Here is a 20,571-nt window from a genome sequence, read left to right as displayed (position 1 = left end):
AGTGGCCGTCTGAGGCACAGGGAGGGAGGGAGGGGTGTGGAGGCGGCTGCCATGAGATACAGAGCCTTGTCGGGGGTGGCACTGGAGAGAGACAGGAAGGGCCTGGGTGACCTTTGATGAACTAGATCACCCTGAGATTCTGTCCAGCTATGAAATGCTTTGACTCGGTGCGAGGATGGGCTGGTGTCCGGGATGTTAGCCTTTTGAGGCTGTCTCCCCAGGGCTCTCAAGGTTTCCCTGAGCAATCCATCAGAATGAATCCCACCACGTGGGTTCTGAACCTGGGGAAGAAACAACTGTATAAAACTGCCTGGAAATGGTTCTGGTGGAAGCTTCTCCCAGCGGTGAATTCTGGAGGGTGGGGTTCCTGAGGGGTTCTGCTTTCTACCTCACATGCTTCTGTCATGATTGACTTCCTCCTCCTTCTCTCCCTTCCTTCCTCTCTCCCTCCCTCCTTCCCTCTTTCCCTCCATTTTCCCCCAACATAAATGATATTACCTTTGTATGCAGAGTAACAAAGTCAAGTTATGAAAGATGTCTTCTTCCAATACTTCAGGGTAGAAACGTTTCCCTAAGACGTTTCTGGTGGAAAAAGAGGGAACATGAAGGAAGAGGGACTGTAAGGGAGTGGCTGGATTAGAATGAACAAATCACTGATCATTTTTTAGTTTGCTTATTTTTTAAATTAGCATGAAGTCAAATGGACTTTTTGTGTTCATTTCTATAGATTTTAAGGTATGTGTCGATTTGGGTAACCACCGATGCAGATCAGGATATGAATTGGTTCTGTCAGCCCCCAGACCTCCTGGAGCTGCCCCGCTGTAGTCACAGCCTTGCTGCAGCCCCACCCCCACCAGCCGCTGACCTGCCCTTGTCGTTGCCGTTTTATTTTTGCAGGAGCGTGTCATAGACGGGGCGTTGTCGTGTGCAACCTTGGAGACTGGCTTCTTTCCCATCGCAGGTATCAGTAATTCGTACCTCTTTTTTTTTCTTCTCTGATAACTTTCTAGTAGTATTGACTTACTACAGTTTGTCTTTTCGCCGCTCAAAGGACATTTGAGTCACTTCTAGTTTTTGGTGATTACAAAGAGAGCTGCTATACACATCTGTCTACAGGTTTTTGTGTGAATGTGGGTTTTCATTTCTCTCGGGTGATTGCCTAGGAAGGTGATTGCTGGGTGTTAAGTGTAGGGTTAACTTTATAAGAAAGCGCCAAACTGTTTCCCAGAGTGGCTGTGCCGCTTTGCGCTCCCACCAGCGATGCATGAGGGTTGCAGTTTCTCTGTGTCTGGCCAGCACTTGCTGCTGTCAAAATTTCACCTTGATTTTTTAAGCCATTCTAATAGGTGTGTAGTAATTCTCATCTTAGCCTTATTTTGCATTTCCCTAATGGCTGATGCTGTTGAATAGCTTTTAATTTATTTATTTTATTTTTTTGCTATAATCTATCCTTTTTGGTCAAGTGTCTGGTCAAGGGTCTGGTCCGTTTCTTAACTGGGTTTCAAGAGATCTTTTTATATATATCCTGGATATCATCGGCCTTTTGTCAGATGTGTGATTTGCAAATATTTTCTCCCAGGCTATAACTTGTCGGTTCATTCTCTTAACATTTTCTGTCACAAGCAAATATTTCCAATTTTTAAAAATTTTATTGTTGGTTTGAGAGAGAAGGGAAGGGAGGGAGAAAGCGAGAGAGAAGCATCGATGTGAGAGAGAAACATCGATCGGCTGCCTTTTGAACATGCTCTGACCTGGGACCGAACCTACAGCCCAGCACGTGCCCGGACGAGAACCGAACCAGAGACCTTTTAGTTTGCAAGGGTGCAAGACAACACCCAACCAACGGAACCCCACCGACTGGGACGAAGATTTTTAATTTTGATGAAGAAAATTTCTATCAGGTGTTTTGTCCTTAATAGAGCATGCTTTCGACTCTTTGTCTGAAAGCTCTTTGCCTAACATCATTTTTTGATCATTTTCTTAGGGCTAGTCTGGGCAGCCCACATTGCTTAACTCCATTTGATCTTCATGGCAGTCCTATGAGAGTGGTCCTATTTTATATAACCTCATATTGCAGATGAGGAACCTGAGGCACGGAGAGCTGAAATAATTTGCCCATGGCTCACCCGGCTTTCAGTGGCAGAGCCGGGGTCTGACTGCATGCCTCTGGGACCTCACAGCCCACCCTCTTCACCACCAGGACCACCTTGAGACTCTGCCCTGGAATCCCACTGGAGAGTCATCAGAGCAAGGAACCAGTAACATTTGCTCCTACGTGTCATTCAGTTTTGAGCTTAAATGTCACCTCCTGAGGGAGATCTTCCCTGGCCACTCCATCTAAAATAGGTCCCTCTTTTCCCCTCCCTTCCCCTTGCTACCTTTGCCCCTACCCCCATCTCTTAACAGAGAATGAGCTTCTCCAAGGCACATCCCATCATCTGAAATTTGTTAGCTTTCTTCTATTGTTTGTTTTCTTCTACAAAACTTGTTTCTTCCCCACTGGAAGTCCAGCTGGGTGAGAGCAGGACCTTCTCTTTTCACCTCTCTATCTCTCACTGCTAGTGAGTGGCGCAGAGGGAGTACTCACCAAATACTTGTTTGTGGGTGTTCGTGGAAGGATGGATGCATGGATGGGTACATGGATGCATGGATGGATGGATGCATGGATGCATGGATGGGCGCATGGATGGATGCATGGATGGGCGGACAGATAGTTGGATGGACGGGGAATTGCCTCAGTGGGGGAAATTCAGCTTCTCAAGCAGAGAAAAACAATTGCAACTTTGGAACAAATCAGGCTCTGGCTGGAAGAAATCAAAAGGTATCTTCCATGTGAACATACGTGTATGGGTGTATAGACATACACAGCTTTGTGTTTAAAAAATAGAACGTATACGCGCACACGCTGGCGTATGCCTGGAGTGTCTCTGGGAGCATACACAAGAAACTGGTACAGAACTAGGTGGCTAGGCTTGTGAGGGAGGGAATGAGGCTCACTTTTCACTACAATACTCTTTTATTTATTAAAGATTTCCTATCAGGTGCATGTGTTGTATATTCAAAACTGACATCTCTTTTTAGGATAATAATAATAGCGAGTGCCTTCCCCCTGGGAAACTAGGCAGCAGAGCAGGCCAAGAGGTTAACCAGAGGAAGTTATTCAGAAGACAATTAACTTCTCTCCAACCGGCAGCTCATTGTAGGAACTGGAGCAAGGTAAGCGTTCTAGCGGCAAAGGTTTTCTGAGAGTAGACAGGCAGACGCCTTTTATGAAGCCATTGTTAGTGAGCAGGGCTTGTCAAATAATCTTTAATGGAGTCCATGCTCATTGTAACAATTTGAACTTTAAGATGTATCCGAAGCAAAACCGACACCCTCCAGTTCAACTCTTTTAACACTGTAATTAGAAATTTTGTTTCCTTACCAATTTTTTTGTTTTGTTTTGTTTTGTTTTGTTTCTTTGCTTAAACAAGGGTTCGGGATGATTTGGGTATGTTTATTTCCATTTTCTATGAAAATGGAATCAAACCATAGACAAGGCTGTTTAACATCCTTTCTTTGCTTCGCAGGTTTTAGAGATAACAGTACGTTGGCATGCGTGGGCCTTCCTCATCTGCATCAACAGCTGTGTGACATGCAGTTGTACTGCTGCAGCCGGGGGTTCTGGGTTCTTGTCACGACAAAACCGTTGCAATGACTACTCTCGTCCATCTGTCTATTTGTATCACTACCTATTATTGTTTTCATTTCTGCAAGTTGTCACACATTTCTGCTTTTGCCACAGGATTTCAGAAAAATTCTCTAAAAGACTGCAATACTTTTTATAACCCAACAGTGCATATGGTAGTGTCGGTTTTCTTACGCCTTCATCTGCCATGAGTATTACCGATCTTTTTCATTTTTGCCAGTACTGGAGGCATGTGGGAGCTCATGGTTCAATTTTCGTTTCCCTACTTATATATACGTTTGTTTCCCACTTTCATTTCCTCTTCTGGACACCGTTCACATTCCCTGCCTGGTTTTTCACTGGGCCGCCTGTATTTTTCCAGTTTGTTTGCAGGAGCGTGTTCATACCAGGGGTAGTAAACCTTTGCTACATGAAGTTGAAATATTTTCTCCCACACTCTCATTTATTTTTTGACCTCCTTCGTGATGTCTTTCATTATATAGAAGTTTAAGATTTTTATGTAATCAAATCTAGTTTTCCTTCAGAGCTCTGTGTAACCACAGATGTTTGTGTAACCCAGTGGTTTTTGGGCTGTGCTCCTAACCTTTGGGTTTCATGGGGATGAGTAGATGTCACGGGGGTTGGGCTGTGTGAGTCCGTTGGCTGTTAGGAGCTCACCACCGCCCCTTCCTCTGTTTTTATTGACCGCCCACACGCTGCAGCCAGTGCTGTAGTGGACAAAGGCCTAGGATCTGCAGCTGGAATTATCGGGCAAAAGCTTTAACCTCCGTGGGCCTTAGTTTCTTAATTTCTTAATCTGTGAGACGGGGACTTAGAACAGGGCCTGCCCCTGGGCTGGAGGTGAGCCTTCAGAAGCTGGCACGTGGAAAGCCACAGCTGAGTCAGCACTGCCCATGCGCCCATCGCTGTAGGCGATGTGCATCCAGCATCCATGTGCTCTCAGCGTATCACTAAAACCTGCCTAAGAGGTGAGCAGCAGCATCCCTGGTTTACAGAGAAGGAAGCTGAGGCCCAGCGAACTGAACTAACTTGTCTAAAGGCACATGAATAGTGAGGAGTGGCGCCAAGATTTACACCCTTGTCCCTGTGTGACTTGAAGGCCGTGGTTCTTCTCTTATCCACTCTCTACAGCCCATGGACATATACTGTTATGTTCCTGCCCAGGGAACATGACAGTGTCAGGCTCTTATTGCTCACAGTCCACTGGGTGAGGCAGTCGTTAACAACTGGACAATTACAAACTGGAGCTGAGTGCAGCAGTTATGAGCTGTGCAATGAGACACAATAATGATGATTGCTCCTTTAGACTGGGAGATTAGGAGAGGCCCTCCTGAGCATGTCTGTATTACCTGAGATGTAAAGAATGAGTAAGAGTCAGCCAGGTGGAAGCGGATGCTTATCAAGCAGGCAGGCTTCAGGGATGGAGTAGAAAGGGTCAACATGGCAGGGAGGCAGCCTGTGCAACGTTTGTGGTGGGCAGGGTGTGGTCACAGGACGCCAGGGCAGGCCAGGCCTATGGGGGCCGAGATAAAGAGTTTGAACTTGATTCTAAAGCCAAGGGGATGCCGTGGAGGGTCTAAGGAAATGCTGTGATCTGATTGTACTTCAAAAATATCACGCGGTGGTCCTGTTCATACCCTATGGTGAAATAATTGTAGTCCTAGGTAGCTAGCCAACGAAAATGCATACTTACGTGCACCAAAGATAAAAATATTGACAACTGCACTCTTTGTAATAGCCCCAAATTTAAACCACTTAAATGACTCTCAGTATGAAACTAAATAAAGATATAGTCAGACAATGGAATATTACACAGCAAGGAAAATGAACAAACTATAATTACCTATAGCAATATAGATGGATCTCACAGACAAAATGATGGGTGAATTAAGGCAGGTATAAGATACTACATACTGCATGAATCCACATACGTAAAGTTCAAAACAACCAAAACAAATGTTTGGTTAGAAGTCAGGGTAGTAGTTAGTTATCCTGGGAAAGAAATGGCGGTGGCTAGGAGGGGGTGTACAGGGGTCCTGAGATGCTGGCAATGTTCTGCAGATTTGGGGGGGTTAGTTTCCATTTTTATTTTTTTACTTTATTGTATTTGTTCCCCACTACCATTCATCCCGCCGCACCGTCTCCCACCTGCACCCTCCCTCGCCCTGCTTCTGGATCTGGGCGTGGGTCACACAGGCGTGTTCACGTTGGGCAAACTCATCAGGCTCAACGCTCTGATTTGTGCACGACTCTATCGTCTGCTGCATTCTGGTCAGCAGGTCAGCACGGAACTGCAAAGGGGCCAGCACGGTCTGGGCGAGACGAGGTAGGGCTACTGCAGAGTCCAGGTGAGTGGCAGTTGGCCCAGGGGGTGGCTGCGGCGGTGGAGACATGAAGATGGATGGGAGAGAAGGGTCCACAGAACGGGTGGTGGCGGGAAGAGGGGGGCCTGTGAGCAGGGGCAGGGGTGGTGGAATCAGAGCTGCCTCTCCAGCTTCTTGCACGGGCACCTGGGTGGCGGGGGTGGCAGAAGTAAGATGGAGAAGGTAGGGGAGGCACAGATTTAAAGAGGATGGCAGAATCCAAGGCCTTGGTCCTGGACATGTAAAATTTGATGTTTCCAAAGGCAACATCATGGGAGCAGGTGGCTGTACAAATGTACAGTAAGACTTCATTTGATAAGAAGATTCTGGGTGCTTAAGAGAGAGAGAAAAATTAAAAACCACCATTCTAGCCCTTTTTCCTTTGACAGAGTGCTTACAGTTCCATTACCTCCTTCCATTTAATGTCATGACAAAGACTGTTGTAAGGGAGGCAAGAGGGCGGTGATGTGGGGATGCCGTTTCTTTATGTAGAAAGTAGAGATGCATTCATGTGTATGCTGTTCCGTGGACATGCTCTATCTATCTACTGAAAGAGCAGACCCTGGGACAGGAGCCTGGGCTGTCCCACAGGCCCTCAGGAAAGAGCTCTTAGCACTGGCCATGAGGCCTGGCCGGGAGGAGTCCTCACCAACGTTGCACCCTCATCATTTGCTCCGTTTGCTGGAGTCTCCACGGTTCAGCCAGGCAGCACATGCTCTCTGTCTGCTGAATGTGCTACGTGCTTTCCTCGTTCCAGGACTTTGCATCGTCTGTGTCCTCTGCCTGGGTGCTTGTTCACTCTTCGCTGGGCTTACCACTGCATTCTTCACATCTCAGCCTAATCCATTGTTTTCAGGAAGGCTTCCCTGCTCCCTGAGCGGGATGTGCTCCTGACCTGTTTACCCAAGGCCACCAGTGATGCCCGAGGTGACTCTCACTTCTCTTTATAGTAGGACACATCCAGCATCCGTCTTGGCCACCAGACTGAGTTCCAGGGCAGGGGGCAGGGAACTCTGCCTGCCTTCTTGTCCCTGTAACCTGACACGGAGCACAGTGCTCAGTACAGGGACCGTTGACTGATTTGTCCCATGACCTCCCAGACCGAAGGCTGTGTCCTGCTCCCTGGCACCAGGTGCCAAACTTGTCTTCACAGCCGTGTTTTTCTTTGCCTTCTGGAATAAACTCTCAGGACCCAGTGATGACCTTGAAGCCAGGAGATCTAGCATCCACTGTGCACTTCGGGACTTGTCCTTGTGTTTAGAAAATCCCCTGAAAATGTTCACGACCATGACTGGCCTGGTACTTACTATTTTAACACACTACTTGGACACAGTTTATAGGCAGATTGAAGCCAAAACCTGCCCTCACCCTTTACAAGGGACTAATTAGGGTCAAACTCACTGGGACCAATAGTCTGAAATAACGTAAGCTCATGAAGACGTCCAGTGACAGGGTCAGCAGTGTGGACAGTGATCCTGGAAGAGGCGATAGTCACAGAGCACCGAAAGCTGTGTCACAAAGGCATAGGAACATGAACACCTTTTGCTGCAGCAGTTCTACCTCAAGGGATTAATTCTGATAAACGAATGCATGGGAGTAAAGGTGAATTTATGAGGTTTCGCTCATCACAATGAAAAAAAAGGAGGTTGGTTATCAGTGGAAACCCAGACAATACCTTGCCGCCATTGAAAGTGATGTTGTACATATATCACTGACATGGAATTATGTCCATGACATGTTGTGTGTATGTGTTAGGAGCTGTTCCTCGGCAAGTGAGAGAAATCCATCTCAAAAAAGAAAAAGCACAGGGAGGATTTGTTGACCTGTGGGACCCAAAGGGGTGTAGGACAACCAAGTTTTGGGAAGGAGCCCGGTGTGCCCAGACCTTAAGAATGGCTGGAATCTGGACGAGAATAGCTCCGAAACTCCCTCTCTGTCTGCCATGCTTGCCCCTCCCTGCATGACGGATTCGCTTTTCACTGCAGACTGATGGTGGGGCAGAAGGTTTGGGACACTGGAAGAGAGTCTACCTGAAGCTGTCTCTAGCTTGAAATCCAAAAGCCCCAAGCCAGGAATATTTGGGCCACTATAGGTCAGGTACCCAAATTAGAACTAGTCAACCGTGGCAGGGTAGCTAGGCACTGTGATTGGCCCAGCTGGGGTTAAGACCTGCCTCTGTACCAATCAACCAAGACCAATGGAGGGGTCTCCTTGCCCTACCAGGGGAGCTCCCGAATTTAACAGAGGTTATTATTTCCCAGGGAGGAGGGCTGGGCCAATACTCTCAGTTATCGTCCACCCATTGTTAAGGGAAATGGATAACAAAACAGTAAGCACAGTGAGGTCCCGTTTCTGTGAAAACATGGGGTAGAAGGGAGGATACGATAAGAGAAAGAAGGAGGAGAAGATATTCTAAAATGTTAACATTGATTTTCTTGTAGCTGTGCTGTTTTCTACAATGAACACCAGTTATTTGCAAGATTAAAAAATTGTTAAGAGAGGAAAGCTACATGGACTCCATGAGTATTTGGAATGTCAACTACCATTCGTGTCTCTTGCCTTCAGCCAGCTCATGTTAGATTTGAAATATAAATGATTCTGTGAACTGCAGACCTCTTTGCAAATGTCGCCAGCCATTCCCCCACCCAACAAATAAATAGTTACAAGGGGCCCCACGAGTGCCAGGCAGCAAGATGTCCTGGAGATACGGTGATAACTAAGGGCTAGACCCTGCCCTCGTGGAGCTCCCAGCCTGGCAGAAGAAACAGAGAAGTTCATAATCAGTTATGTCATAAGAATCTCAAAAGAGAAGTGTGAGCAGCATGTTAGGGAAATATAGATTAAAAATAACCCATTCTGTTTAGGGGAACCTTAAAGGTGGTCTCGAGCCATTCACTGGGCTTTGAACTGGGCCCTGAGGGTAAAGCATGAGATGAAGCGCTTCTCAGGTGAAGGAAACGGCAAATGCAGAGGCTCAGAGTCAGCAGGACTGGACTTGGCAGGTAGTTGGGTGTGGCGGGTCTGAGGGAGCAGGTGGTGAATTCCATTCCCTAAGCATTTAGTGAGCAGCTGTTGTATGTCAGGCTTTTGGCTAAGGGCTTGCTGATGAGATTGGAAAGGACCTTGAATGCCATTCTGTTTCTTTCCCAATATAACAAAATTGAGATAAAAATGTGAACTTATCCCTTCTCCCCCAGGAGGGACAAAGGTCTTTTCTGACCCTGTGCTCTCTCGAGTTCCTCCAGCTGCCACGCCAACACATTAGGGGAAGAAGCAAGACTGGGTGTGCGTGGAGAAAGCAAGATCCCAACACCGTGCATCCTGGATTGGTGATTCCACCCAAGTGTTAAGGATATTAGGGAAGCAGATATTTGGAGAGCTCTTCCAGGGCTGGTTCCAGAAGCTGAGCCATGCTCGGAAGGTCCTACTTTGGCTTTGCAGTGGGGAACCACAGCCACCATCGTGGCACTGCCCTCCCAGCTCCGGGTCTCAGGAGGGGCTCTGGGGAAGGGGGGTCATGATCTCTGAAGTGTCTTTCATGTGCTAAGCCAAATGACCTTGGCCTGAATGGCTGAGGGTTATGCAAGGTTAGGTAGCCACTTAGTCAAAAATAGCTCTCATGCTGACTCCAGCCCACAGAACAGCATCCAGGCAAAGGGGGGCACAGATGGGCCAGAGCTGGGCACGCATGGGGAAATCCCCTTGCTGGTCCTCACCACTGGAAAATCATTCAAGAATGTACATGGGACCGCAGGGCTGCTGACAGGTGATGCCCCATGCTGTCTGGCAGCCGAAATGTGGCTATTTCGTTGACGCACAGAAACCAAGGGACCATAAAGACAGAAATCCAGCACAAACACTAAAAGTGAGCAAGAGGGAGCAGCAGGCAGAAAGGGCACTGAACTAGGAGTTCAGATCTGCTGCTCTCAAGGACACACTAGAGCCAGACATGTTCATTCAATCACTCAACCAATACTGAGCAGCCACTGTGTGCCAGAGACTGTGCTAGCGCAACAGACACAAAGGGCAACAAAGGAACAACAGACGCTGTTCCTAGTGTCGTGGAGTTTCAGCTTGTGGTGAGCTGTCTTGTCCCCCATCCTAAGGATAAATAACATTTGCTGAGACCCTCCCTTGCTGGGCACTCTGTAAGACATTGGTGAACAAACCAGACACTGTCCCTGGCCGCATGTAGCCTGCAGTCTAGAGGAAGAAACAGACAAATAACAGATGAAAGAAAAACAGAAAAAATTGTCTTCACAATAAAAATTCCAATAAAGATTTGCGAAGGGCCCTTCCAGACCTAAGAGTAGGATCTCTCTGTGGAAGAGGGACTGTTACAATCTTGTTCAAGGTTTCTGCCCAGTGAAGGAACATGTCAGGGCCCCCCCACTGTCTCTCTGGTAGTGACATTGGAGAAAAGTCATTGGACTCTGTGTGTGGAATAAGCAACTCTTCTTGCTGTTGAGATGGGTGTGAGTCTGACATTTTTGGAGGACAATTTGGTAACATTCACCAAAGCTTTAAAAGTATGCCTCTCCTTTGACTTAATGGGTCCGCTTCTGGGTTTATCCAAATGAAATACTTGGATAAATGCACAAAGATGTACATTCTCATGAAGTTCTCTGCATATGATAGTTACAAATTTGAAATAACCAAAGCAGCCAATATTAAGGGACTGTTGAAATATTGTAATATATCTGTAAAGTGCTGTGAAATGATTAGGTAGCCCTCTCTACCGCTGGACTGGAAACATGTCCCTATGTTAAGTTGAAGCATTTGGTTTAAAAATTTGTGTGCAGAGATGCTAAAACTCCCGTGTACTGTTAGTGGCGGTATAAAATGGTATAGCCACTGGGAAAACAGTTATGGCAGTTGCTTAGAAAATTAAAGATAGAATTGCCACATAATCTCATACACTGAAAATAATTGTAAACATGTTCTTGAAAAGATATTTGTATACTTGTGTTTACAATATTTTTATTGTAAATAAAAAACAACCGTTTTACAATATTGTGAATAGCATTATTCAAAATAGATACAATGTGGAAACAACCCAAGTGTTCATTGACAGATGAATGGATTAACAAAATGTGGTATATACAAACAATGGAATATTATTCAGCCTTAAAACAGAAAAGAAAATTTTGGCATATGCTACAACATATATGGACATTGAGGACATTATGCTAAGTGAAATAAGTTGGTTATAAAAAGACAAATACAGTGATTCCATTCACATGAGTCATGGGAAATAGTCGAAATCATAAAGACAGAAAGTAGAATGGTAGCTGCCAAGGCTGGGGGCAGGGCAGAATCAGCAGTCATTGCTTAATGGATATTGAGTTTTAGTTTTATAAGATAAAAAAGAATTCTGGAGTTAGAGAGTAGTGATGATAGCACAACATTATGAATGCATTTAACACCGCTAAACTGTCCACTTAAAACTGGTTAAGATGGTAAATTTTATGTTATGTATTTTGTACCATAGTTAAAATTCAGGGATAAAAATGTGTGTAAAAGCACCAGAAAAGAATAAAATACTTAAAAATAAATTTAACTACAAAGAAGCAAGACTTTAAAACTACAAAACATTGCTGAAAGGAATTAAAGAAGACCTAAACAGACATCTTTGTTCATAGCTGAAGATATAAAATTGTTAGGATGAAAATGCTCCCCAAAGCAATCTGCAGATTCAAAGAAAAATCCCCAAATCCCCAAAATTCTTTTTTCAGAAGTAGAAAAGCTGACTCTGAAGTTCATATGAAATTGCAAGCAACCCCAAATAGCTAAAACAATCTTGAAAAAGAAAAAAAAATGTGAAGACTCATACTTCCTGATTTCAAAACTTACTACAAAGCTACAATAATCAAAAGAGTGTGGTAATGGCATAAGGATACTCTTACATAAAGGTCAATGGGATAGAACTGAGAAAATAGAAATAAACCTATATGTCTCTGGTAAATTGTTTTTTGACAAGGGTGCTAAGACCATTCACCAGAGGGAAAATAGTCTCATTCACACATGATGCTGGGACAGGTGGATTTCATCACACAAAAAGTGAAGTTGGATCATTACCTCATACATACAGAAAAATTAACTCAAAATGCATAAAAGACCTAAATATAGGAGCTAGAACTATAAAAACTCTTAGATGAAAACATAAGAGATAAGTCTTCATGATCTTGAACACAAGCAACAGGAAAAAAATAGATAAATTAGACTTCGTCAGAATTAAAATTTTCCCCTCTGGCTGATGTGGCTCAGTGGACCGAGTCTGGTCTGTGAACCACAAGGTCACCAGTTTGATTCCCAGTCCGGGCTCATGCCTGGGTTGCAGACCAGGTCTCTGGTGGGGGCTGGGGGTATGTGATCAATGATTCTCTCCCTCTCTTTCTCCCTCCCTCCCCCTTTCTCTAAAGGCAAATAAATAAAATCAATAAAAATTAATAAGTAAAATTTTTTAAAAATTAAAAACTTTTCAAAAATTGAGGTATAATTGGCATATAACATTAATTGACATATAACATTATATTAGCTTCAAGTGTACAATATGATTTTCTATATTTGTATGTATTGTAAAATAGTCACCACAATAAATCTAGTTAATATCCATCAACACACATAGTTACAAATACTTTTTTCTTGTGATGCCAAGTTTTAAGATCCATCCCCTTAGAATTTTTAAATATTCAATACAGTATTGTTAACTATACTTACTATGGTAAACATTACATCCCTGCAACTTATTTATTTTACTTATTTATTTGCTAGAAGTTTGTACCTTTTGGCTCCTTTCACCGATAAAGTGAAAAGCTTTATGTATGAAAGGAGTCTACTAAGAAGGTGAAAAGAAACCCACAGAATCGAAGAATGTATTTGCAAGTTATATATCTGATAAGATTTCTTTATCCAGAATATGTAAAGAAGCTGTACAACCAAACAACAAAAACATAAATAACCCTATTTTTTAAATGGGCAAAGGTTTTGAATAGTTATTTCTTCAAAGAATCTACACAAATATTTGACAAGCACAGGAGAAAGATGCTTAATATTACTTGTCATTAGTCATTAGGGAGATGTAAACCAAAACCACAATAAGACATCACTTCATGTGCACTTTAATAAAATGTTTTTAGAAAACAAAACAAAAGAGGACAATAATAAGTGTTTGCAAGGAGGCAGAGAAATCAGAACTTGAATACATCGCCGGCAGAACCGTAAACTAGTGCAGCGCAGCAGACAATGGTCTGGTGCTGCCTCCGTAGGTGAATATAGAATGACCATTTGACCCAGCATTGCTACCTCTCAGTATATACCCAAAGGAGTTGAAAATAAGTGTCCAGTCAAAAACTTATGTGGACATGTTTGTAGCAACACTATTCACAGTAGCCCAAAGGCCCAGACCACCCAAATGCCCCTCAAGTGATGAATGGCTAAATGCCCCTCAAGTGATGAATGACCGATCCATGCAATGGAATATTATTTAGCAATAAAAAGGAATAAAGTACTAATATGTGTTATAAATAGACGAACCCTGAAAATATGCCAAGTGAGAGAAGCCAGGCATAAAAGGCCACATTGTATATGCTTTCGCTTATGTGAAATGCTCAGAACAGGCAAATCCACAGAGACAGAAAGCAAAGCACTGGCTACCGGGTGTGGGGAAGAGAATAGAATGTGACTCCTTTATGGGTATGGGCTTCCTTTTGGGGTGACGAAGTTTTCTTGGAGCTAGATAGTGGTCATGGTTGTACAACACTGTGAATGTACCAAATGCCACTGGATCGTACACCTTAAAACGGTTCAAACAGAGAAAATACTGAGTGCATTTCAGAAAAATAACTGGAAGCATAGATGCTAAAATGTTAACAAGGATTATTTTGGGGTAACAGTAGGAGTGACTTTTCACTCCGTGTTTTTTCTTTTTGTATATCTGATCATTTTATAGTAAGTATGTTTTGCATTAATAATCAGAGTGAATAAAAGCCATAATGAGCTGTTTTCATTTTGGAAAGCAAGAAGTGAAAAAGAAAGGAAAGAAGGAAGGAAGGAAGGAAAGAAGGAAGGAAGGAAGGAAGGAAGGAAGGAAGGAAGGAAGGAAGGAAGGAAGGAAAAGGGGATCCCTTGAGCCACCCCTCCCCCTTGTTTCTTCCATTTACCAGGGGCTGCAGGCCTTGCCCGAGGGTCTGAGAGTTGTGTTTCTGACTGGACACCAGTAAGGACCCTTTAAGTCAATAGGGGTGAAGGTGCCAGCCAGCAGGGCTCTTTCCAGGTCCTTTGGAAGGATCCCCAAGACATACTGCGCAGAAAGCAGAGCTCAGAACACAGTGCCACGGTGAGTGTCAACACACACACGCACAGTTACTAAAGATGTATGCACTGACGTTTGCAAATGCAAAGATCCTCTCTGCCAAAGGGAATTAGAGAACCTCAAGAACATGTTCCCCAGGGAGGGGAAGTGGGCGGCTGGGGAACAGGAGAAGGAGGGGAGGAGGCTGATTTTCACTGACTCTTCCCTGTGTACCCTTCTGAGTACTTTTTGAATTTGGTAGCATGTGCTTTTGAAGACCTCTCCTTTTTTTCCTGAGTACCTGCTTTATGTCATAAAAAACAAAGTTTCAAAACATAGCACAAAACCTTTTAGGTAAAAATAAAACACTTTTTGTTTACTTCTACCCTATTCTGTATTTGCCAAATTAACAACAAACATTATTTAATATAAATAAGGCAGGTATTTCTTTCAATTTTCAAACAACACAGATGTTTACAGTAAACACAGAACACACCTCCTAGATTACTCTCAAAGGAAAAATATTTTTAGTAATAAAATGTACTTTAAAATAAAATAAAGGTATCAGAGAAATGGTCTTTTTTAATACCTTTTCTTTTTCTTTTTTTCTGATGACATCTATTGTTTTATGTTGGAAAAGGTCTGCAAGTAACCGAGTTGTTGAACATAAAGCCACCAGTTTCAGGCAGCTGGTGAAGCAGTACTGGCCTGACCTTGACCTCCAAGCAGCAGCCCTGGACCCTTCTCTCTGGCCCTGCTCTCCATAGCCTCCTTGGCCCAGATTCTCCCGCTGCCCTTGGCCAGTACCCACTGCCAAGCCGTTCACCCAGTCCCCACCCTCAGGATGCGCTGGAGGAGCTGGGACACCCAGGATGCAGTGCTTCTGGATTCATCTCTGGGGCAGGCATGGGCTGGTTTCAAGGTGTGTGTGTCCTACAAGAACAATGTTTTACTCTAATAGTATGTCATAAACAAATACAAACAAAGTTTTCAAGAGAATTTTTTATTCATGCTCTATATTAGGTTGCGCCAACATTGGCTGGCCATTTTAACCCTGTGGAGGCTGTAGTCAAGAAAATTACAGCGTAGGTGCATCCAAGACACACTCGTTACTATTATGTGCTGAAGTGCAAAAATAAACAAATAAATAAATACATAAAATTAAAAACACTGCAAACGTGCAGCTAGTCGTGACCTTGAACAAATGCACCTGATATATGTAACAATATTTAAACAAGGGAGCACACAGATGTTGGGGGAGACAGATGATGAAGAGGTGGGCTAGCTCAGAGACCAGGTGCCCTGGCCATACATACCCCTTGTGTGGCCACCATAGGGCCAACCTTAATGTTTGACCGCCAGTGCCACCCTGCAGAGGAAAGAGGGGAACAAAGACGCCTCCAGCCTCCCTGTCCCCAGACACGTCATTGGAAAACCTCCCTGCGTTGCCCCCATGACCTGAGACCAAGCATTGGTTGGAAGTTGCCTCCTGGGGTTTATCTTCTGAGACTTTCCCCATCTTGCCTTCTCCGTTCTGCTGTCCCCTGCACATTTCTGAGGGAATGTGAGGTCAGACCGAAGGGAGCCCATGTGACCCTTCTGAGGTCTTCTGTCTGCTGCTCCGGCCAGGTCCTTACTGCCCCCAGGGTAACCTCCTGATTGCCTAAAACCCCTCCGTTCCAGAACCATGTTTTTGCATGGTCAGTTCTAAATTCCAATGTAAAAACAAACAAAAACATTTTCCCCTGAATTATAAAAATGTATAATGTGCAAAGTAGAACCTCTCCCACCCCCCAAAGTCACGCACCCACTATCTTAAGAGAACCATTGTAGTATTATGAAATACTTCTTTAAGGCCTTTAAAAATAGACCTCTGAGTCATTTTTATTACTGTTGTTGTTGTGTTTATGACTGTTGTTGTTTTACAGCATTGTGATCCTTGCATACATCAAGCGTGATCCTCTTTAACAGGAGCGCTTGTTTGTGTTGCTGTAAATCCGGGCTTGGCGGTGCTGTGTACTCCTGGGCATGCTCCTTCACCTCCCTGCAGCCTCGTTTGCTTACCTGCAAAACAGAGATAATACCAGTATTTGCCTTGCAGGACTCCTGCAAGGATTCGGGGAGATAATGCCAATGGCCCAATGCCATAAATGTTAGCAATTCGTCTACTGCTAGCATCGACACGGTGGATTTCGTTCCTCAGCGAATGTGAGTAACGCTGCAATGAACACCTCTGTGTCCAGAGTCTTGTCCATACTGAAGGTCCATTCCTTAGGAGAGATTCCTGGGAATGCAATTGCTGGACCAAAGGTTCTAGACCTTTTTAAAGTCCTTGATATAGATCGCTATTGACATTCCTGCCAGAAGGGGAGAATCCTGAATTGATTTACTATCTGTTCGTTGATTTTCAGCTTTATGGAGATATAATTGACATATAACATCGTGTAAGTTTACGATGTATGATGGAGTGGTTTAATACATTGTGCATATTGTGAAATGTTTATCACATTAAGATTAGTTAATGCCTCCTTTGCCTCATGTAATGACCATTTCGTTGTTGTTTGGAGAATCCTGGTTTTAGGTATAAATACGTCCTCCGCAGGAAGGACGCTGAGCCCTCTCCGTACCCCTACACACAAGTGTAGTGGGTGTGAGTTGAGAAGCAGACTCTCTCTAAATAAGCCCGCCTGGTAGTCTGATAAGACACCTTGGCATCGGGTAGGGACCTATCAGAGTAACCCTGAGACCTCAGTTGCACTCTCTGTAAAACCGGGGCAAGGATCTTGCCCAAGGTGTGGTGAGGGGTAATGAATGGCTAATGGCTGAGCTGACTTTTGTCCTCCTGGTGATAAACGACCTTTGAAATACTTGGCCACTTTAGAGTTTCTCAAGAAAAGTGATAACACTGGTCCAGAGTTCATGCCAGCTGGCCAGCCTGCCCCTCTCCAGCACCCACGAGGTTGCGGGCGGAGTGGGAACGGCCCCAGCCCCATGTGTATTGAATGGGTTCATTTGGGCTGGGGCCATGGGGGTAGGAGACATTTCCCTGTGGATCCTTTCACACAGCACACCAAGGGAAATATCCCCAAACTTTATCTACCACCCGCTCGCCGATCCAACTGAAGGAAGTAGGTTTCGACTCACAGTAGACACAGGACTTAGCTTGGGGTGAGGCTCAGCCTTGATATGAGGAACGGACCAAACCGTGTAAACCGTGTTTGTCCCTCCCTCCAGCACCCAGCACCCAGAGGATTTTTATCATCTAGCAAATGTATGAAGGAAACACAGTGACCTACACACCCAAACGATATCTGCTCAGATCACTCTGTGCTCCAAAACTTCAAAAGCTTCCCACGCTTCAGACTAAAGCCCCATCTCTCGAGTGTGGCATGCCAGACATCAGTTGCTCTGCCCAGACCCTTATCCGTCCTCTCCCCTCACTCACCACCCACTCGGAACTAAGCAAACTTGTTCTTGCTCTTCTGCTAACTTGATAAAATCCTTCCCAGCACTTAAGGCCCAGCTCTGATGCTCCATCTCCAGCTGGATCCAGCAGCTGGATCCAGCATCTGGATCCAGCTCCGGGTAGAAACGACTCCCTTTCCTTTGCAATCCCATAGACCCTTCTTGCCTGTGTCCTCACACGGCTCTGGTCACTTTCCATTTCATCTTCTAGGCTTTGCTGATCTCAGCTCCTCAAACGACCTCAGGACTCCTGAAGGATACTCCCCAAATCTGGTTTATCTCTGTGCCTCGGAGTCCAGCGCAGTCCAGTTCAGGACTTACTGATTGCTTATGGCAATTAGTGTGTATGGCTGAAATGAATTAATTCCTGCCTACCATGCTGAAGAGATACTGGTAGAAAAAGTAAATTAAAATAGAGATAGTTTTACTTCTTTCTTTCCAATCAGGTGCCTTTTGTTTTATTTTATTGCCTAATTACCCTAGCAAGACTTCAGGTACAATGTTGAATAGAAATGGTTGGAGAAGACAGACTTGCATTGTCCATGCCTTCATTCATTCATTCATTCATTCATTCATTATTAACTATGATTTAACTGCGGGTTTTTGATAGATGCACATTATAAACTTAAAGATTTTCCCTTCTATTCCTAATTTGTTGGATGTGTTTATCATGGAACGGTTTTGAATTTTGTCAAATGCTTGTTGATGACCGTGTGGTTTTTGTCCATTAGTCTATTGATAAAGGGTATGCACATTACTTGACTTCAGATGTTAGTCCAATATTGCTTTCCTGGGGCTAAATCCCCTTGTTCACGGTGACTAATTCTTCTTTATGCATTGCTGCATTCTGTTTGTTAGTATTTTGCTGAAATTTTTTGCACCAGGCAAGGCTCACACTACCTGAAATAGCTGAGCTCAAAGCAAGTGTAGCAGGAAAAAAATCTTGTGACGAAGAGGTGGAGTTAGGACCCTGATTTCTAACCCTCATTTCCCTTCCAGGAAGCTAGTGTGAGCAACGGTGCTGCCACACTTTTATAGCCTGTAGGTTGTGAGCCAGGCATAGTGCCCAATGCCAGGGATAAAAAGGACTCTCAAGGGGTAGATAATGACAGTACAACCTGAAAGAGCAACAGTACGGTGGCCCATAAGGCTGAGGAGGGGAGACGTCTTGGCTGGGGGTAGTTGGAGAGGGTTTCCTGGGAAAGCAGATTCTGGTCAGGCCTTGAGGGATGAGCACTGGGTATGAGGATCCAGTGAGACAGTAGCTATGTGAGGTTGTTTGTAAAATGTACCAGTGTCACAGACAGTGATCTTTATTACTAAGGTATTACGATTACGATGCTAAAAAAAAACCAGACTGCTGACTACTGGCCTACCAGCAGCACTGGCAAATTCCTATCAAGTTTTAAGAGAAGTTTGCTGGGATTGGGATCAGACACAGAGCAGTGAGGCAGGGTTGTGGAGTAATTCAGAGTGCGGGCTTTGATATCAGATTCTGCTGGTTCCAAGGCCTGGCTGTTGCTTGCTCTCCAGGTGCCCATCTGTGGAATGGGGGTGACAACATAAGACAGTTAGATGTTGTGCATAGATTGGGGTTGGTGGCTCATGGTGAGTGCCGTGTGAATGACAGCTCCTGCGGTTCAGGGGGAAAGAACTCAGCTCACAGCTGAACCCCAGCTGTTGTGAATCCATGCTGGCCTCTTGAAAAGGTGTTTTTCTTTTTTTCTTCTTTCTTTTTTTTATTCGCCACCCAGTAACCAAATATGTAACATTGGGGAGATGCTTTTTCTTGGCCCTTGCCTTCTTTTTCAGTAAAATCTCTCTAGATTATAATGACAAAAGAAAGATCTATCAAGGGAAAGATCTTTGAAAATAGTAAAGTGCAAACCTAGGCCACAGAGATGTTCACCTCAGCATTGTTTACCACGGGGAAGTGCAGAATGGGAGGTGACATGGATGTCCAAACAGAGATGACTGTGGAAACACGTTATGAGACTTCCTTCAGTAGGGTTATACACAAGGATGAACGGAGGTCCCGTGAGACCAAATTATTTTTCTCTTACTGAATGGTGAAACTCTCAGCATCCAAAACAACACCTGTCACATAGAGATGTTTGGTTTTATTGAAAGAATGAATGCCGTAAATTAATCTCCAAGGGACGTCCTGGAGAAATGCCATTGACTGCCATCTTGCTGCACGGCACAGACCAGGGGACCAGGAGAGCTAGGGGTGGCGGGCAGGAAAATCGGGTTGTGGAGAGAACAGAGCTACCAACTGGGATGTTTGAGGGTGCTTACTGGATGATGAGCAATGTAAGCCTCCTCTCCACAGCTCACAAAGTCTTCAGTAAAATACACAGTGCCTGGCATTGCTTTGGGGATTGGGTGTTTTTTTGAAGGGTGAAATGAAATACAGAGACTGACCTCAATCAGAGAATACCCATGGATATCCAGTCACATCTGAGTATCATAATGTAGAAGAAAATTTAATGATGTGGAAACATGTCCACAATATATTGTTAAGGAAAATAATTGGGTGCAGGAGGGAATGTTGTACAGTTGCAACCCCACTTTGGTTAAAATAGAAAAACATCTGTTTGTGTTGAAATGATGAGATTAAGGAATATTTTTCCCTTTGTGATTATTTGTGCTTTGCGTTTTCTTTAATGAACATGTACTGCCTGTGAAATTGAAAATAATGTGAAATATTCGATGAGCTCAAGCTGTCCTTACTGTGTTTGGCTGGTTTGGTAAAGGAACTG

General features: G+C 44.3%; 1 long non-coding RNA gene across 1 annotated transcript; it reads left to right on the top strand.

Annotated features, from left to right (window-relative positions):
* Nucleotides 1-908: 908 nt before the first annotated feature.
* Nucleotides 909-3,698, top strand: LOC123805972. Its single transcript, XR_006783402.1, has 3 exons — nucleotides 909-961; nucleotides 3,082-3,216; nucleotides 3,570-3,698. It is a non-coding gene; the product is annotated as an uncharacterized LOC123805972 (long non-coding RNA).
* The last annotated feature ends 16,873 nt before the right edge of the window (nucleotides 3,699-20,571 follow it).

This window comes from Phyllostomus hastatus, unplaced genomic scaffold, assembly GCF_019186645.2.
Source record: "Phyllostomus hastatus isolate PE091 unplaced genomic scaffold, TTU_PhHast_1.1 phas_contig_150, whole genome shotgun sequence".
In the NCBI taxonomy this organism is placed as follows: domain Eukaryota; kingdom Metazoa; phylum Chordata; class Mammalia; order Chiroptera; family Phyllostomidae; genus Phyllostomus; species Phyllostomus hastatus.
This window is presented reverse-complemented; position numbering and strand designations above follow the sequence as displayed.